Here is a 17,405-nt window from a genome sequence, read left to right as displayed (position 1 = left end):
CTGAGCTGGGCTCTTCTATCCCGGGGCCCTGAGGCTGATGTAAGAAACTCTTACTGGGCTCTTCTATCCAGGGCCTCTGGGGCTGAGCTGGGCTCTTCTATCCGGGGGCCCCTGGGGCTGAGTTGGGCTCTTCTATCTGGAGCCCCTGGGGCTGAGTTGGGCTTTTCTATCCGGGGTCCCTGGAGCTGAGCTGTGCTCTTCTATCCAGGGGCCCTGGGGCTGAGCTGGGCTCTTCTATCCGGGGCCCCCTGGGGCTGAGCTGGGCTCTTCTATCTGGAGCCCCTGGGGCTGAGTAGGGCTTTTCTATCCGGGGTCCCTGGAGCTGAGCTGGGCTCTTCTAACCGGAGGCCTGTGCGGCTGAGCTGGGCTCTTCCATCCGGTGGTCCTGGGGCTGAGCTGGGCTCTTCTATCCGGGGACCCTGGGGCTGAGCTGGCCTCTTCTATCCCGGGGTTCTCTGGTGCTGAGCTGGGCTCTTCTATCCTGTGCCCCTGGGGCTGAGCTGGGCTCTTCTATCCAGGGGCCCCTGGGACTGAGCTGGGCTCTTCTATCTGGGGCCCCTGGGGCTGAGCTGGGCTCTTCTATCCGGGGGCCCTAGGGCTGAGCAGGGCTCTTCTATCCGGGTGCCCCTGAGGCTGAGCTTGGCTCTTCTATCTGTGGGCCCTAGGGCTGAGCTGGGCTCCTTTACATAGGGGCCCCTGGGGCTGAGCTGTGCTCTTCTATCCGGGGCCCCCGGGGGCTGAGCTGGGCTCCTCTATCCAGGAGCCCCTGGGGATGAACTGGGCTCTTCTATACGGGGGCCCTTTGGGGCTGAGCTGGGCTCTTCTATCCGGGGGCCCTAGGGGCTGAGCTGGGCTCTTCTATCCGGTGGCCTCTGTGGCTGAGCTGGGCTCTTCTATCTAGGGGCCCCTGGGGTGTAGATGGGCTCCTCTATCCATGGGCCCCTGGGGCTAAGCTGGGCTCTTCTATCCGGGGCCCTTGGGGGCTGAGCTGGGCTCTTCTGTCCGGGGGCCCTAGGGGCTGAGCTTAAAACTTAATTTGGTGCAGAGTTAGAAAGTTGTTTGAATACAGACAGTCCTACCAAATATAAAAAATTACGCACAGAAACAGGAAAAATAGAAAACATTGTCCAGTTTAATTGTAGCAGTTTCTTACATTTGCATATAATTAATGAAATTCAGGCTATTTCCAATTCACTCTTAAAGACTGGAGGCGGCGGTTCTGTCAGCGGCCACCTGAGGGCGCTCCTCGTCTGCTAATGAAACCCACTGAGCCGCACATTGGCTGAAAGGGAGAAGGGTTTCCTCTTCCGGGTCATCGGCGGCAGAGACAGCACCTGCAGCTGCGGTGACAACACTTCTGGCCTCTCCTGGTGTTTGCAGCCTGCTGCAGAGGAGGAAGGAGCCCTGTCTGTCTGTGCAGTTACCTTCAACTGCAGACCGCCCTCAAAGCCCAAATTTACCACCACCAGACCCCAGATCTGCCCCCCAGCCCTAGGAGGAGGAGAGAGCCTGGACATGTCTGCACAGGTCTCTGCTCAGGTAGGAGATTGTCAGCACCTTCTGCTGTGTTTGTAGAAATAGGCTGAATAATCCTGGGGGGAATCTCTGCAGGAGCCGGGCTGAGCTGGGCCCTTCTATCCAGGGCCCCTGGGGCTGAGCTGGGCTCTTCTATCCGGGGCCCCTGAGGCTGAGCTGGGCTCTTCTATCTGGGGGACCCCGGGGGGGCTGAGCAGGGCTCTTCTATCCGGGCCCCTGGGGCTGAGCTGGGCTCTTCTATCCTGGGGCCCTGGAGCTGCGCTGGGCTCTTCTATCCGGAGATTCCTGGGGCTGAGCTCGGCTCTTCTATCTGGGGCCCCTGGGGCTGAGCAGGGCTCTTCTATCCGGGGGCCCTGGGGCTGAGCTGGGCTCTTCTATCTGGGGGACCCTGGGGGGGCTGAGCAGGGCTCTTCTATCCGGGGCCCCTGGGGCTGAGCTGGGCTCTTCTATCCTGGGGCCCTGGAGCTGCGCTGGGCTCTTCTATCCGGAGATTCCTGGGGCTGAGCTCGGCTCTTCTATCTGGGGCCCCTGGGGCTGAGCAGGGCTCTTCTATACGGGGGCCCTGGGGCAGAGCTGGGCTCTTCTATCTGGGGGACCCTGGGGGGGGCTGAGCAGGGCTCTTCTATCCGGGGCCCCTGGGGCTGAGCTGGGCTCTTCTATCCGGGGAACCCTGGGGCTGACCTGGGCTCTTCTATCCGGTGTCCCTGGGGCTGAGCTGGGCTCTTTTATCCGCTGGCCCTTGGGCTGAACTGGGCTCTTCTATCCGGGGGCCCTGGGCTGAGCTGGACTCTTCTATCCGGGGGTCCTGGGGCTGAGGAGGGCTCTTCTATCCAGGGCCCCTGGGGCTGAGCTGGGCTCTTCTATCCGGGGCCCGGGGCTGAGCTGGGCTCTTTTATCCTGGGGAACCCTGGGGCTGACCTGGGCTCTTTTATCCGGTGTCCCTGGGGCTGAGCTGGGCTCCTCTATCCGCGGGCCCTTGGGCTGAACTGGGCTCTTCTATCCGGGGGCCCTGGGCTGAGCTGGACTCTTCTATCCGGGGGTCCTGGGGCTGAGCAGGGCTCTTCTATCCGCGGCCCCTGGGGCTGAGCTGGGCTCCTCTATCCGGTGCCCCTGGGGCTGAGCTGGGCTCCTCTATCCGGTGCCCCTGGGGCTGAGCTGGGCTCTGCTATCCGGGGGCCCCTTGGGGGCTGAGCTGGGCTCTCTTATCCTGGGGCTGAGCTGGGCTCTTCTATCCGGGGCCCCTTCGGCTGAGCTGGGCTCTTCTATCCAGGGGCCTGTGGGGCTGAGCTCGGCTCTTCTATCCGTGGGTCTCAGGGGGCTGTGCTGGGCTCTTCTATCCAGGGCCCCTGGGGCTGAGCTGGTCTATTCTCTCTGGGGGCCCCTGGGGAGGGCTGGACTCTTCTATCCGGAGCTGGGCTCTTCTATCCAGGACCCCTGGGCTCTTCTATCTGGGGGGCCCGTGGGGCTGAGCTATACTCTTCTATCCGGGGGCCCTTGGGGCTGAACTGGGCTCTTCTATCTGGGGGCCCCTGGGGCTGAGCTATACTCTTCTATCTGGGAGCCCTTGGGACTGAGCTGGGCTCTACTATCTGAGGGCCCCTGCGGCTGCGCTGGGCCCTTCTATCTGCGTCCCCTGGGGCTGAGCTGGGCTCTTCTATCGGGGGCCCCTGCGGCTGAGCTGGGCTCTTCTATCCTGAGGCCCTAGGGGCTGAGCTGGGCTCTTCTAGCCGGGGGCTTTTGGGGGGCTGGGCTCTTCTATCCGGGGCCCCTGGTGCTGTGCTGGGCTCTTCTATCCGGGCCCCTGGGGCTGAGCTGGGCTCCTCTATCCAGGGGCCCCTGGTGCTGACCTGGGCTCTTCTATCCAGTGTCCCTGGGGCTGAGCTGGGCTCTTCGATCCGCTGACCCTTGGGCTGAACTGGGCTCTTCTATCCGGGGGCCCTGGGCTGAGCTGGACTCTTCTATCCGGGGGTCCTGGGGCTAAGGAGGGCTCTTCTATCCGGGGCCCCTGGGCCCTGGGGCTGAGCTGGGCTCTTCTATCCGGGGCCCCGGGGCTGAGCTGGGCTCTTTTATCCTGGGGAACCCTGGGGCTGACCTGGGCTCTTTTATCCGGTGTCCCTGGGGCTGAGCTGGGCTCTTCTATCCGCGGGCCCTTGGGCTGAACTGGGCTTTTCTATCCGGGGGCCCTGGGCTGAGCTGGACTCTTCTATCCGGGGGTCCTGGGGCTGAGCAGGGCTCTTCTATCCGGGGGCCCTGGGCTGAGCTGGACTCTTCTATCCGGGGGTCCTGGGGCTGAGCTGGGCTCCTCTATCCGGTGCCCCTGGGGCTGAGCTGGGCTCTGCTATCCGGGGGCCCCTTGGGGGCTGAGCTGGGCTCTTTTATCCTGGGGCTGAGCTGGGCTCTTCTATCCGGGGGCTTTTGGGGGGCTGGGCTCTTCTATCCGGGGCCCCTGGTGCTGTGCTGGGCTCTTCTATCCGGGCCCCTGGGGCTGAGCTGGGCTCCTCTATCCAGGGGCCCCTGGTGCTGACCTGGGCTCTTCTATCCAGTGTCCCTGGGGCTGAGCTGGGCTCTTCGATCCGCTGACCCTTGGGCTGAACTGGGCTCTTCTATCCGGGGGCCCTGGGCTGAGCTGGACTCTTCTATCCGGGGGTCCTGGGGCTAAGGAGGGCTCTTCTATCCGGGGCCCCTGGGCCCTGGGGCTGAGCTGGGCTCTTCTATCCGGGGCCCCGGGGCTGAGCTGGGCTCTTTTATCCTGGGGAACCCTGGGGCTGACCTGGGCTCTTTTATCCGGTGTCCCTGGGGCTGAGCTGGGCTCTTCTATCCGCGGGCCCTTGGGCTGAACTGGGCTCTTCTATCCGGGGGCCCTGGGCTGAGCTGGACTCTTCTATCCGGGGGTCCTGGGGCTGAGCAGGGCTCTTCTATCCGGGGGCCCTGGGCTGAGCTGGACTCTTCTATCCGGGGGTCCTGGGGCTGAGCTGGGCTCCTCTATCCGGTGCCCCTGGGGCTGAGCTGGGCTCTGCTATCCGGGGGCCCCTTGGGGGCTGAGCTGGGCTCTTTTATCCTGGGGCTGAGCTGGGCTCTTCTATCCGGGGCCCCTTGGGCTGAGCTGGGCTCTTCTATCCAGGGGCCTGTGGGGCTGAGCTGGGCTCTTCTATCCGTGGGTCTCAGGGGGGCTGTGCTGGGCTCTTCTATCCAGGGCCCCTGGGGCTGAGCTGGTCTATTCTCTCTGGGGGCCCCTGGGGAGGGCTGGACTCTTCTATCCGGAGCTGGGCTCTTCTATCCAGGACCCCTGGGCTCTTCTATCCGGGGGGCCCGTGGGGCTGAGCTATACTCTTCTATCCGGGGGCCCTTGGGGCTGAACTGGGCTCTTCTATCTGGGGGCCCCTGGGGCTGAGCTATACTCTTCTATCTGGGAGCCCTTGGTACTGAGCTGGGCTCTACTATCTGGGGTCCCCTGGGGCTGCGCTGGGCCCTTCTATCTGCGTCCCCTGGGGCTGAGCTGGGCTCTTCTATCGGGGGCCCTGGGGCTGAGCTGGGCTCTTCTATCCTGAGGCCCTAGAGGCTGAGCTGGGCTCTTCTGGCCGGGGGCTTTTGGGGGGCTGGGCTCTTCTATCCGGGGCCCCTGGTGCTGTGCTGGGCTCTTCTATCCGGGCCCCTGGGGCTGAGCTGGGCTCCTCTATCCAGGGGCCCCTGGTGCTGAGCTGGGCTCTTCTATCCGGGGCCCCTGGGGCTGAGCTGGGCTCCTCTATCCAGGGGCCCCTGGGGCTGAGCTGTGCTCTTCTATCCGGGGCCCCTGGGGCTAAGTGGGGCTCCTCTATCCAGGGGCCCCTGGGGCTGAGCTGGGCATATCTTTCTGGGGGCCCCTGGAGCTGAGCTGGGCTCTTCTATCCAGGTGCCCCTGGGGCTGAGCTGTGCTCTTCTATCCGGGGCCCCTGGTGCTGAGCTGGGCTCCTATATCCAGGGGCCCCTGGGGCTGAGCTGGGCTCTTCTATCCGGGGGCCCTTTGGGGCTGAGCTGGGCTCTTCTATCCGGGGGCCCTCGGGGCTGAGCTGGGCTCTTCTATCCGGGGGCCTCTGGGCCTGAGCTGGGCTCTTCTATCTGGGGGCCCCTGGGGCGCAGCTGGGTTCCTCTATCCAGGGGCCCCTGGGGTTGAGCTGCGCTCTTCTATCCGGGGGCCCCTAGAGCTGAGCTGGGCTCTTCTATCTTGGGGCCCCTGGGGCGGAGCTGGGCTCTTCTATCCATGGGCCCAAGGGGGGGCTGGGATGGGCTCTTTTATCTGGGGCCCCTGGTGCTGAGCTGGGCTCTTCTATCTGGGGCACCAGGTGCTGAGCTGGGCTCTTCTATCTGGGGCCCCTGGTGCTGAGCTGGGCTGTTCTATCCGGGGACCCCTGGGGCTGAGCTGGGCTCTTCTATCCGGGGGTCCTGTGGCTGAGCAGGGCTCTTCTCTCCGGGGGCCCCTGGGGCTGAGCTGGGCTCTTCTATCCACCGGCCCGGGGGGGGGGCTGAGTTGGGCTCTTCTTTCTGGGGCCCATGGTGCTGAGCTGGGCTCTTCTATCCGGGGACCCCTGGGGCAGAGCTGGGTTCTTCTATCCGGGGGCTTCTGGGACTGAGCTGGGGCCTTCTATCCGGGGACCCCTAGGGCTGAGCTGGACTCTTCTATCCGAGGCCCTGGGGCTGAACTGGACTCTTTTATCCGGGGGCCCCTGGGGCTGAGCTGGACTCTTCAATCCGGGGGCCCCCCGGGCTGAGCTGGGCTCTTCTATCCGGGGGCCCCCTGGGCTGAGCTGGGTCCTTCTATCCAGGGGCCCCAGGGGCTGAGCTGTGCCCTTCTATCCGGGGGCACTGGGGCTGAGCTGGGCTCTTCTATCCGGGCCGCTGGGTAGCACAGCTGGGCTCTTCTATCTGGGGCCCCTGGGGCTGAGCTGGGCTCTTCTATCCGGGGCCCCTGGGTGTGCTGGGCTCTTCTAACCGGGGGCCTCTGGGGGCTGAACTGGTCTCTTCTATCCGGGGCCCCTGGGGCTGAGCTGGGCTCTTCTATCCAGGGCCCCTGGGGCTGAGTTTGGCTCTTCTATCTGTGGCCCCTAGGGCTGACCTGGGCTCTTCTATCCGGGGGCCCCTGGGGCTGAGCTGGGCTCTTCTATCCGGGGGCCCTGGGGGGCTGTCCTTCTGGCCCTGGGGGTGTTTGTGGGAATCATGTGTGTTAAAGAGGGGATCTGTGCACTGCATCTTAATGCACTGCAAGGAATCTGTGCACTGTGGTGCATCTTGCTGCACTGTGGGAAATATGTGCACTGCACTACATCTTGCTGCACTGTGAGGGATCTGTGCACTGTGGTGCATCTTGCTGCACTGTGAGGGATCTGTGCACTGTGGTGCATCTTGCTGCACTGTGAGGGATCTGTGCACTGTGGTGCATCTGTGCACTGTGGTGCATCTTGCTGCCCTGTGAGGGATCTGTGCACTGTGGTGCATCTTGCTGCACTAAGAGGGATCTGTGCACTGTGGTGCATCTTGCTGCTCTGTGAGGATCTGTGCACTGTGATGCATCTTTCTGCACTGTGGGAAATCTGTGCACTGCACTGCACCTCGCTGCACTGTGAGGGATCTGTGCACTGTGGTGCATCTTGCTGCACTGTGAGGGGTCTGTGTACTGTGATGCATCTTGCTGCACTGTGAGGGATCTGTGCACTGTGGTGCATCTTACTGCACTGCGAGGGATCTGTGCACTGTGGTGCATCTTGCTGCACTGTGAGGGATCTCTGCACTGTGGTGCATCTTGCTGCACTGTGGGGATCTGTGCACTGTGGTGCATCTTGCTGCACTGTGGGGATCTGTGCACTGTGGTGCATCTTGCTGCACTGTGAGGGATCTGTGCACTGTGGTGCATCTTGCTGCACTGTGGGGATCTGTGCACTGTGGTGCATCTTGCTGCACTGTGAGGTATCTGTGCACTGTGGTGCATCTTGCTGCACTGTGAGGGATCTGTGCACTGTGGTGCATCTTGCTGAACTGTGAGGGATCTGTGCACTGTGAGTGATCTGTGCACTGTGATGCATCTTGCTGCCCTGTGAGGGATCTGTGCACTGTGGTGCATCTTGCTGCATTGTGAGGAATCTGTGCACTGTGGTGCATATTGCACTGTGAGGGATCTGTGCACGGTGGTGCATCTTGCTGAACTGTGAGGGATCTGTGCACTGTGGTGCATCTTGCTGCACTGTGAGGGATCTGTGCACTGTGGTGCATCTTGCTGCACTGTGGGGATCTGTGCACTGTGGTGCATCTTGCTGCACTGTGAGGGATCTGTGCACTGTGGTGCATCTTGTTGCACTGTGAGGGGTCTGTGCACTGTGTTCCATCTTACTGCACTGTGAGGGATCTGTGCACTGTGGTGCATCTTGCTGCACTGTGAGGGATCTGTGCACTGTGGTGCATCTTGCTGCACTGTGAGGGATCTGTGCACTGTGGTGCATCTTGCTGCACTGTGAGGGATCTGTGCACTGTGGTGCATCTTACTGCACTGTGAGGGATATGTGCACTGTGGTGCATCTTGCTGCACTGTGAGGGATCTGTGCACTGTGAGTGATCTGTGCACTGTGATGCATCTTGCTGCCCTGTGAGGGATCTGTGCACTGTGGTGCATCTTGCTGCATTGTGAGGTATCTGTGCACTGTGGTGCATCTTGCTGCACTGTGAGGGATCTGTGCACTGTGGTGCATCTTGCTGCACTGTGAAGGATCTGTGCACTGTGGCGCATCGTGCTGCACTGTGAGGTATCTGTGCACTGTGGTGCATCTTGCTGCTCTGTGAGGGATCTGTGCACTGTGGTGGATCTTGCTGCACTGTGAGGGATCTGTGCACTGTGGTGCATCTTGCTGCACTGTGAGGGATCTGTGCACTGTGGTGCATCTTGCTGCACTGTGAGGTATCTGTGCACTGTGGTGCATCTTACTGCACTGTGAGGGATATGTGCACTGTGGTGCATCTTGCTGCACTGTGAGGGATCTGTGCACTGTGAGTGATCTGTGCACTGTGATGCATCTTGCTGCCCTGTGAGGGATCTGTGCACTGTGGTGCATCTTGCTGCATTGTGAGGTATCTGTGCACTGTGGTGCATCTTGCTGCACTGTGAGGGATCTGTGCACTGTGGTGCATCTTGCTGCACTGTGAAGGATCTGTGCACTGTGGCGCATCGTGCTGCACTGTGAGGTATCTGTGCACTGTGGTGCATCTTGCTGCTCTGTGAGGGATCTGTGCACTGTGGTGGATCTTGCTGCACTGTGAGGTATCTGTGCACTGTGGTGCATCTTGCTGCACTGTGAGGGATCTGTGCACTGTGGTGCATCTTGCTGCTCTGTGAGGGATCTGTGCACTGTGGTGCATCTTGCTGCACTGTGAGGGATCTGTGCACTGTGGTGCATCTTGCTGCACTGTGAGGGATCTGTGCACTGTGGTGTATCTTACTGCACTGCGAGGGATCTGTGCACTGTGTTCCATCTTACTGCACTGTGAGGGATCTGTGCACTGTGGTGCATCTTGCTGCACTGTGAGGGATCTGTGCACTGTGGTGCATCTTGCTGCTGTGTGAGGGATCTGTGCACTGTGGTGCATCTTGCTGCACTGTGAGGGATCTGTGCACTGTGGTGTATCTTACTGCACTGTGAGGAATCTGTGGACTGTTCACTCATTGTCATGACACCATCCACTGAGGGAGAAATCAGTGACAGTCAAATCTGATTGTTCTGTCTTATGAAGTTATTGAGACTGTAATCTACTTGTTTGTTTATTTTATAAGTGAACCTTTGAAGGGAGTGAGCGGGTAAACAAAGCAAACAAATGTAAAACTTAATTTGGTGCAGAGTCGGAAAGTTGTTTGAATACACACATTCCTACCAAATATAAAAAATTACCCACAGAAACAGGAAAAATTGAAAATATTGTCCAGTTTAATTCTAGCAGTTTCTTACATATAATTAATGAAATTCAGGCTATTTCCAATTCACTCCTAAAGACTGGAGGCGGCGGTTCCGTCAGCGGCCACCAGAGGGCGCTCCTCGCCGGCTGATGAAACCCACTGAGCTGCACATTGGATGAAAGGGATAAGGGTTTCCTCTTCCGGGTCAGCGGCGGCAGAGACAGCACCAGCAGCTGCGGTGACATCACTTCCGGCCTCTCCTGGTGTTTGCAGCCTGCAGCAGAGGAGGAAGGAACGATTGTCTGTCTGTGCAGTTACCTCCATCTGCAGACCCCTCTCAGACCCCAGATCTGCACCTCCCACCCCCAGACCCCAGGAGGAGGAGAGAGCCTGGACATGTCTGCACAGGTCTCTGCTCAGGTAGGAGATGGTCAGCACCTTCTGCTGTGTTTGTAGAAATAGACTGAATAATCCTGGAGGGAATCTCTGCAGGAGCCGGGCTGAGCTGGGCTCTTTTATCCGGGGGCCCCTGGGGCTGAGCTGGGCCCTTCTATCCGGGGGCCCCTGGGGCTGAGCTGGGCTCTTCTATTTGGGGGCCCGGGGGCTGAGCTGGGCTCTTCTATCAGGGGACCCCGGGGCTGAGATGGGCTCTTCTATCCGGGGTCCCTTGAGTTGAGCTGGGCTCTTCTATCCGGGGGCCCCTGGGGCTGAGCTGGGCCCTTCTATCCAGGGGCCCCTGGAGCTGAGCTGGGCCATTCTATCCGGGGGCCTCAGGGGCTGAGCAGGGCTTTTCTATCTGGGGCCCCTGGGGCTGAGCGGGGCTTTTTTATCCGGGGGCCATTGGGGCTGAGCTGGGCTCTTCTATCTGCGGGCCCCTGGGGCTGAGCTGGGCTCTTATATCTGGGGGCCCTGTTGCTGAGCTGGGCTCTTCTATCCTGGGGCCTCTGGGGCTGAGCTGGGCTCTTATTTCTGGGGCCCCTGGGACTGAGCTGGGCTTTTCTATCGGGGGCCGTGGGGCTGAGCTGGCCTCTTCTATCCGGGGGCCCTTGGGGCTGAACTGGACTATTCTATCCTGTGGCCCCTGGGGCTGAGCTGGGTTTTTCAATCCGGGGCCCCTGGGGCTGAGCGGGGCTCTTTTATCCGGGGCCCCTGGGGCTGAGCTGGGCTTTTCAATCCGGGGGCCCTGGGTTGAGCTGGGCTCTTCTATCTGGGGGCCCTGAGGCTGAGCTGGGCTCTTCTATCCGGGGGGCCCTGGGGCTAAGCTGGGCTCTTCTATCAGGGGGTCCTGTGGCTGAGCTGGGGTCTTCTATCTGGGGCCCCTGGGGCAGAGCTGGGCTCTTCTATCTGGGGGTCCCTTGGGTTGAGCTGGGCTCTTCTATCCGGGGGCCCCTGGGGCTGAGCTGGGCCCTTCTATCCAGGGGCCCCTGGAGCTGAGCTGGGCCCTTCTATCCGGGGGCCTCAGGGGCTGAGCAGGGCTTTTCTATCTGGGGCCCCTGGGGCTGAGCGGGGCTCTATTATCCGGGGGCCATTGGGGCTGAGCTGGGCTCTTCTATCCGCGGGCCCCTGGGGCTAAGCTGGGCTCTTATATCTGGGGGCCCTGTTGCTGAGCTGGGCTCTTCTATCCTGGGGCCTCTGGGGCTGAGCTGGGCTCTTATTTCTGGGGCCCCTGGGACTGAGCTGGGCTTTTCTATCGGGGGCCCTGGGGCTGAGCTGGCCTCTTCTATCCGGGGGCCCTTGGGGCTGAACTGGACTCTTCTATCCTGTGGCCCCTGGGGCTGAGCTGGGTTTTTCAATCCGGGGCCCCTGGGGCTGAGCGGGGCTCTTTTATCCGGGGCCCCTGGGGCTGAGCTGGGCTTTTCAATCCGGGGGCCCTGGGCTGAGCTGGGCTCTTCTATCTGGGGGCCCTGAGACTGAGCTGGGCTCTTCTATCCGGGGGGCCCTGGGGCTAAGCTGGGCTCTTCTATCAGGGGGTCCTGTGGCTGAGCTGGGGTCTTCTATCTGGGGGCCCCTGGGGCAGAGCTGGGCTCTTCTATCTGGGGGCCCCTGGGGATGAGCTGGGCTCTTCTATCCGGGGGCCCCTGGTGCTGAGATGGGCTCTTCTATCCGGAGCCCCTGGGGCTGATCTGGGCTCTTCTATCCAGGGCCCCTGGGGTTGAGCTGGGCTCTTCTATCCGGGGCCCCTGGGGTTGAGCTGGGCTCTTCTATTCAGGGGCCCCTGGGGCTGAGCTGGGCTCTTCTATCCGGGGGGCTCTGGGGTTGATCGGGGCTCTTTTTAATCTGGGGCCCCTTGGGCTGAGCTGGGCTCTTCTATCCGTGGGCCTCTGGGACTGAGCTGAGCTCTTCTATCTGGGGCCGCAGGGGCTGAGCTGGGTTCTTCTATCCGGGGGCCTCTGCGGCTGAGCTGGGCTCTTCTATCCAGGGGCCCTGGGGCTGAGCTGAGATCTTCCATCCGGGGGCCCCTGGGGCTGAGCTGGGCTCTTCTATCGGGGGCTCCTGGGGCCGAACTGGGCTCTTCTATCCAGGGCCCCTGGGGCTGAGCTGGGCCCTTCTATCTGGGGCCCCTGGGACTGAGCTGGGCTCTTCTATCCGGGGGCCTCGGGGGCTGAGCTGGGCTCTTCTCTCCGGGGGCCCCTGGGGCTGAGCTGGGCTCTTCTATCGGGGGCTCCTGGGGCCGAACTGGGCTCTTCTATCCAGGGCCCCTGGGGCTGAGCTGGGCCCTTCTATCTGGGGCCCCTGGGGCTGAGCTGGGTTCTTCTATCCTGGGGCCCCTGGGGCTGAGCTGGGCTCTTTTATCCGGGGGCCTCGGGGGCTGAGCTGGGCTCTTCTATCCGGGGGCTTCGGGGGCTGAGCTGGGCTCTTCTATCCGGGGGCCCTGGGGGGCTTTCATTCCTGCCCTGGGGGTGTTTGTGGGCATCATTTTTTGTTGAAGAGGGGATCTGTGCACTGCATCATACTGCACTGTGAGGAAACTGTCACTGCACTGAATCTTACTGCACTATGAGGAATCTGTGCACGCTGCACTGCATCTGACGGCACTATGAGTAATCTCTGTACAACCTCCCTCTGCACAATGGAAATCACTGCATGCTGCACTGCATTTTACTGCATGAGGAATATGTGCTACTGCACTGCATCTTTACAACACTGTGAAGAATCTTTGCACTCTACACTGCATCTTAATGTAATGTGAGAAATCTATCCACGCAGCCCTGCATCATACAACACTGTGAGAAATCTCTGCACGCTGCACTGTATATACTGCACTATGAGCAGTCTGTACATGCTGCACTGCATCTTACTGCACTATGAATAATCTATGCACACTGCATTGTTTCTTACTGTACTGTGAGCATTATATGCGCACTGCACTGCATCTTACTACAGTGAGAAATATGTGCACACTGCATCTTACTACTATAAGAAATCTGTGCACACGTCACTGCATCTTACAGCATTACGAGAAGTCTGTGCCACTGCACTGTGAGACATCTGTGCACACTGCACTGCATTGTACTGCAATGAGTAATCTATGCACACTGCACTGCAGTTTAGTGTTCTATGAGAAATCTGTGCACACTGTGCTGCGTCTTATTCCACTCTGAGAAGTCTGTTCACACTGCACTGTAACGTAGTACACTCTGAGAAACCTGTGAACGCTTCACCGCCTCTTACTGCACTATGAGGAATCTGTGCACACCACAGTGCACCTTACAGCACTATGAGAAATTTGGAGTACCGCAATGCTATTTACTGCACTGTGAGAAATCTGTGCACACTGCACTGCATCTGATTGCATTATGAGGAGTCTGTGCAGTGCACTGCATCTTATTGCACTATGACAAGTCTATGTCAGTGCACTGTACTGTATCTAACTGCACTGTGTGAAATCTATGCACACTGCACTGTATCTGACTGCATTATGAGGAGTCTGTGCAGTGCACTGCATCTTATTGCACTATGACCAGTCTATGTCAGTGCACTGCACTGTATCTAACTCCACTGTGTGAAATCTGTGCACACTGCACTGCACCTTGCTGCACTATAAGGAATCGGTGTCACTGCACTTCGTCTTACCCCACTACGAGACATCACTGAAGGGGGTGGACTGAGCTGGGTTCTTCTACCTGGGGACCTCTGGGAGGGTGAAGGGGCTTTCCTTCCGGCCCTGGGAACTTTTGTGGTCCTTATGTGTGTTTAAGGGTGAATTTATGCACACTGCACTGCATCTTACTGCACTATGAGAAATCTGTCACACTGCACTGCATCTTACTGCACTATGAGAAATCTGTGCACACTGCACTGCATCTTACTGCACTATAAGAAACCTGTCACACTGCACTGTATCTTACTGCACTATGAGAAACCTGTCACACTGCACTACTTTTTACTGCACTATGAGAAATCTGTGCACACTGCCCTGCATCGTACTGCACTGTGTGGAATCAGTGCATGCTGCACGGCTATTTGCACTATGAGCGATCTCTGCATACTGCCATGCATTGTACTGCACTACAATAAACCCGTCACACTGCATTGCATCTTACTGCACTATGAGAAACCTGTCACACTGCTCTGCATCTTACTCCACTATGAGAAATCTATCACACTGCACTACTTTTTACTGCACTATGAGAAATCTGTGCACACTGCCCTGCATCGTACTGCACTGTGTGGAATCAGTGCATGCTGCACGGCTATTTGCACTATGAGCGATCTGTGCATGCTGCCATGCATCGTACTGCACTGTGTGGAATCAGTGCATGCTGCACGGCTATTTGCACGATGAGCGATCTGTGCATGCGGCCATGCATTGTACTGCACTATGAGTAGTCTGTGCCCCCTGCACTGTGAGAAATCGGTGCACATTGCTCTGCTTTTTTACTGCACTTTGAAGAAGATGTCTGTGAAAACGGCACTGCTTTTTGCTACTTTGTGAGAAATTTGTGCTCAGCTTACTAATAATCTCTGAGAACCGAGAACATCTGTATATTGCATTGCTTTTCCTTGCTCTATGAGGGCTGTTGACAGGAAAGCTAATGTGCACACACTGCACTGCTTTTTATTACACTGTGAGGGGGATTTAAAATAAAAGAAGAAATCTGTGCAGACTCCTCTGCCTTTGACTATTCTGTGCAGGGTGTTTAGAGCCCATCTGTGGTCTGCAAACGGAATCACTTTTTACTGCAGTCCGAGGGGCGTTTAAAAAAGAGAAAATCTGAGCGCGCTGCACCGCTCTTTACTCTTCAGTGTGATAAATCTGTCCATACTGCGCTTCCTTAACTACACTTAGGGGCACACAGCGCAGCTCAGCAAGCCACCTAGCTGCACTCCGTGATGGGGAAAGGACAGGAATGCGCTGTATTTATCTGCGTGAGTGGATTTGTGAGTGGCTCTTTGGATGAGTCACTGATTGTGTGAGTGCTGGTAAGGGTCTGTGAATGGGTATGTGAGGGGTTATGTGGGGTTGGGATTGGGTGTATGAGAGGTTCTATGGGGTAGGGGTGGGTGTGTAAGTATCTGTCTGTATGTTAATGTGAGTGGTTGTATTGGTGAGTGAGTGGATGCATGAGTGGCTGTATGGGTGACTTAGTGGGTGTGTAAGTGGCTGTGTGAGTGAGTGGATTTGTGAGTGGCTCTTTGGATGAGTCACTGGTTGTGTGAGTGCTGGTATGGGTCTGTGAATGGGTATGTGAGGGGTTATGTGGGGTTGGGATTGGGTCTATGAGAGGTTCAATGGGGTAGGAGTGGGTGTGTGTCTGTCTATGTATATGCGAGTGGTTGTATTGGTGAGTGAGGGGGCGCATGAGTGGCTGTAAGGGTGACTTAGTGGGTGTGTAAGTGGCTGTGTGAGTGAGTGGATTTGTGAGTGGCTCTTTGGATGAGTCATTGGTTGTGTGAGTGCTGGTATGGGTCTGTGAATGGGTATGTGAGGGGTTAGGTGGGGTTGGGATTGGGTGTATGAGAGGTTCTATGGGGTAGGAGTGGGTGTGTGAGTGGTTCTGTGGATGTTGTCATTAGCGATGGCACTGACCTTGTCATGAGTGATGCAATATGTGAGGTCATAAGCAGTGCATTGCAGAGACATAAGTTATAGTTAGCTTGGGTAACTGTTCCAGCTGAATTTCTATGTTTTGTACGAGTTAAATCTGAGCCTAACTCTAACGTCCCTGTAACCTGTAGTTTTTTCAATGAATATATATATATATATATATATATATATATTCACTGAAAAAACCATAGGTTATAGACCATATATAGTTAGGAATTAGCATTTACAAAACCTTGAAAATTCACTGAAAAAACCATAGGTTATAGACCATATATAGTTAGGAATTAGCATTTACAAAACCTTATTTTACTCACACAAAACCATTGAAATTCCATATATAGTTAGTTGCACTAACTATATATCGCGCACCCGCAATCCACTGCTGATGATGTCACATATTACATCATTCATGACATGGTCAGTGACATCACTGATGACATCACTGATGACATCTCAAATGACATGAATTTACTGGCGGCAACACAGTCTTTCTTGGAACAGAGCTTTCTTGAAAACCCACCGAGCTGTCCTCTGACGGTGATAGAGGATCCGGTGCTGGGAGAGCACGTATGTTCTTTTCCGCTTTTAAATTGGATGGCTGAACTGTTTTCGGATGAAGACGGTGACTTCCTATTGGAGGCTGTTGTAGCTTATTTTGCATACACAGTTATGTCATAGACCTTTTTCATGTTTGATATGCTGAGTAGTAGCATTTCATTGACAATTCATTGACTTATTTGTCAAGTTTTTATTATTTACCTTGCCTATTGGCTTAAGACTCGATAAAGTACTTGGCTGTTTTATTTTTCTTTAGCATTAAATTTTCCTAGTTTTTAATGCTTTACCTTGCGGACCGTCCACATATAAACTTGCAATCTGCTCTCATGAGATGGCACTTCTATTATCTTATTCAGTTCGTTTCCGGATCATGGGGAGGTGTCATGTAGATCCTGGATATCTTTACACCGTGTTAAGTTAGCATGGGCTCATTACCGGTTTAAACGCCATTTTTCCTTTTTTGCAACTTCTGCACACGACACTTAGTTGTTGCTTTAGCTTTCAACCTAGTAGTTCATCGTGGTTTACATGAGAATATTATGTTATTGCTCTACTATCTGCTTTGCTTGTTAAACTATATCTGTACAGCGAGTGCTAAAGTTTCAAGAACAACACGATACAGAATTGTTATGAGGTCTGATCTCCACGACTTCATACTCATAACATAAGTGCAACTTCTGCCAATTCTGGGCATGAGGCGGGTTTTATATTGCTTTGCCGAACACACATACACAACACTTGATGCGGTTCACATGAAGAGAGAGCTGGTGTATGCTGATGTGATTCCTTCAAATCTAAGACACTAAAGTATGGGCACGCCCTAAACCAACACAAAGAGACCTTCTTAGCAAATAATATAATATGTGTATTAGGGAGGGTGAGATATAAGCAGCCGCGGGCCGTGGAGGGAGTTACGGTGAGGCAGGGAGGCGGGGAGGGGGAGAAGCAGGGTGGAGCCCTCTCCACCCTGCCCCTCCCACTCCCCGCCTCCCTGCCCCACCGTAACTCCCTCCACGGCCCGCGGCTGCTTATAAGTGTTGCTAACTCTTATTCATTTACAGCATGTTAACATACTGTCACCATTCGCTTTTTATGTACTAGTAACTATGCTGGTAATTTTGCTACTGATAATATGTGTACTTGTATTATCTAAGATACTACGCCTGAGAAGACGGCATTAGTAAATAAACATTTCAAATACACATGTGTTCTTCTTAACTCCATGTTCTGGTTTCTAAGAAATATATAACGACCGACTGTTCATGAGTTCCACGTATCCTGAGGTACTATAAGTTCATATTCTGGATTGTCTAAACATTGAGAGTTTGTTATATCCAATGTGACACTGTACCT

General features: G+C 56.7%; 2 protein-coding genes across 2 annotated transcripts in view; both read left to right on the top strand.

Annotated features, from left to right (window-relative positions):
- The window catches only part of LOC144806464 (uncharacterized), a 498,581-nt gene that overhangs the window by 106,658 nt on the left and 374,518 nt on the right, over positions 1-17,405 (top strand). The gene's annotated exons all lie outside the window — the stretch shown is intronic.
- Positions 9,838-17,405, top strand: part of LOC144806466 (uncharacterized) — a 222,886-nt gene continuing 215,318 nt past the window's right edge. The window contains exon 1 of the mRNA XM_078672825.1: positions 9,838-9,865. The gene's annotated coding sequence lies outside the window, so the exon portion shown is untranslated. The remainder of the gene's footprint in view (positions 9,866-17,405) is intronic.

This window comes from Lissotriton helveticus (assembly GCF_964261635.1).
Source record: "Lissotriton helveticus chromosome 1_1 unlocalized genomic scaffold, aLisHel1.1 SUPER_1_unloc_77, whole genome shotgun sequence".
NCBI classification, from domain to species: Eukaryota; Metazoa; Chordata; class Amphibia; order Caudata; family Salamandridae; genus Lissotriton; species Lissotriton helveticus.
The sequence above is the reverse complement of the archived record's forward strand: the minus strand, read 5'-3'. Positions and strand labels throughout refer to the sequence as shown.